Raw genomic sequence first — 2,694 nt, forward strand, 5'->3', positions numbered from 1 at the left:
ATTCTGAAAAAATAAAACGAGACACCAACTTGCCCTTTTGGGCTTTGTTAATATGGTTAAAAAATGAGGGAGCAATCCAGCAAGTGTTAATTTTATATTCCTTCTTTGGGGTGTCCTTGGCCTTCCAAGGATATTTGTTAAGGTATTCCATTAAGGTTAGGGAAACCAGCCTCAGGTTAGCTGAGTCAATCAACACAGGCTGGCCCAGGCGATAAGTGTTTCCCTTTGTTGTGAGCTTTCTAATGCATCTACCCCTCACCGCCCCCACCCCACTCATTTGGGAGGGGCGGAGACATTAGTTTTCTAATGGCTTGGATAGCCGTTCAGATTCCTTGATAGAGGCCCTAGGATCTGGGGTTTTGCTTTCCTCAAGATTCTAGAGCTTTTGTTCTGGCCACCAGTTAACTAATTTCTCTAACCTATCTGTTGTCAATCCATCCATCAAATTTCATGGAATACCCTTTTTCCAGCCCAGAGTCCAAAGTCCATTACGTTTATGAAAAATATTCCGCCTACCAGTTTTTACTGGCAATGAGATCCTTCCAGACCCACTGAGCTTTGGGCTAGTTGGCCTGGGGGCAAGACTGGGTGCTGCAAGCCTTACACCTCTTGGCTCAGATTTACTGGGAAAAGAAACCACCATCCCATATTTTCTTCCATAGTTAATTAACTCTTGGGCTACCTCCCCCCACGTCCGTACTTTGCATCCTGACTGCAGATGGTTGGGGGTTACAGTTTCTTCTAACACTGCCTGGGTTCTTTCTCCCTGTGACATGGCTTGTATCCTTGCTTGTAATTGTATGCCTATGGGTTTCAGTGATTCCGGAAGCCCTCTAATTAAAGGGGTCATCCTCTCAGGATCAACAGGCATCATCATGGGCAATTCATGATGTGGCTGCAGCTTTCTATCATACACCATTTGGAGACAAGCAGCCTTTTGAACGCTTTCTACTAATTGGTCAGTTGTTCCAGTAATGGCAAGAGGGTCTCCCCTTTCTAAAGGGTTGAGACCACCTGCCCAATAGGCAGCCCTTTGCATTAATGACCAGGGAGCATGACTGTTACCATTAGTTAAAAATATTCCTGCTCCCCAACAACCTTCTGCTTCCTTTTCTGTTAACCGAATCTGGTCACCACCAGTGAGACTCACTGTCCATACGTATTCTGTCTCTGATTCCTTCGGAAAGTGGCTAAAGTCCTTTTTCAACTTTGCTAACTTGGTGGCTGAGAACGGAATTTCCTTAAAATTCATTTCAGGATCTAGATCCTCGCTTGTTATCGAAGGTATATTCTGTTTTTATCAAGGGACGCAATGGGGCTACTGGGGTTTCTAATTTGTCTAGTCTTTCCTTTATTTCTTGAAGCTTCTCCTGAGGAAAAGTTTTTTCTTGAGGCAAACTATGTGTGACAGTATCACTAGTATCCTTACATGTTAACATTTCCTTGAAAGCCATCTGCAACAAAGCCGAATTACATTTCTCTCTTTCTAATTGCTCCTCGATATTAACTATTTGATTCTGCAGAGTTTTTACCAATTCTTGCGTAACTCTAACAGATTCCTGTAGTGCTTCTAAGATTTGGAGTTCTGCCGAATGCTTTTCATTTCGGAACTCTACGACAGCTTTTAAAGCAGCCCCGAGTACAGCACAAATAAACGACTTTCCTTTTCCAGCTCGTGTACGAGCCTCGTTCTGTAAGACACTAATGCTTCGGACATTAAGAGTCCGAAACAATCTGCAAATTATGCCAATTTTGGCATGCCCAGTCCACCCCAATAAAGAGGGACGAGCACCATGCTTTTCTAAAAGGTTAAATAATACATCTTCACTTTTCATGGTGGCAATGCTGTCACTCATTTTTTAAATACAATGAAAGACCTACACTAAGGGAGGTGGAGGTGCATGTATTCAAAAGCTCAGTTACTCCTTACCACTCCTCCCAGGGAGATACACCACACCTAAACAAATGCAAATGCTCCAGTCACTCCTTCCTTTCTTTGGGGGGAGCACAAAAAATGTGAAGCTAAAGCAACTCTTTCTAGGTTTCAATAGAGTAAATAAAACTTCTTAGAGAGGCACACATGTTTAAGTAACAAAATATCACTTCCTAACTTTCCCAAGAGACGCACACAAAAAACCAAAAAGGTTCAAGTTTCTCACTTCAGTTACCAGATAACCAGAGAGGTCTTCCCGAGGAGGCACACATGTATTAAACAAAACGCAAGTATTCAAAATACGTCCCCTAGAGGTACACACATAAAAGGCCCCAAGTTTTTACAACATAACTGTAGAGATGTCTTCCTGAGGAGGCACACAGTATTAAACAATATGCAAATAATCAAAATATGTCCCCAATAGGTACACACATAAAAGGTACAGTTTCAGAATATGGAGCGGTCTTCCTGGAGAAGGACTCATGTCTAAATTTTCAAAACTATTGCTCCTTGCAACTCCAGGAGGTGAACAAAGAAAAGTTTCAAGCTATATCTGGAATGACAACACTCTCACAGTGGGTATCCTGCCGACTACGCCAATAATAAAATGTCTTGCTCCAATTTATAGGAGGGAGATGAGGTTCTTTTAATATCTGTATACCCGGTGTGAGATTAAGAAACAATGGTTCATATGTTGTTCCGACCAGTTTATTACAAAACCTAATCAGGGAGACGGAGAAGGGAAGGAGGGTGATAGAAAA

The 2,694-nt window shown here is 42.2% G+C and overlaps 1 pseudogene; it reads right to left on the reverse strand.

Annotated features, from left to right (window-relative positions):
* Window positions 1-376: 376 nt before the first annotated feature.
* On the reverse strand, window positions 377-1,856 carry LOC125686676 (uncharacterized; annotated as a pseudogene).
* Window positions 1,857-2,694: the final 838 nt, after the last annotated feature.

The sequence above is a fragment of the Lagopus muta genome, chromosome Z (assembly GCF_023343835.1).
Source record: "Lagopus muta isolate bLagMut1 chromosome Z, bLagMut1 primary, whole genome shotgun sequence".
Lineage (NCBI taxonomy): Eukaryota > Metazoa > Chordata > Aves > Galliformes > Phasianidae > Lagopus > Lagopus muta.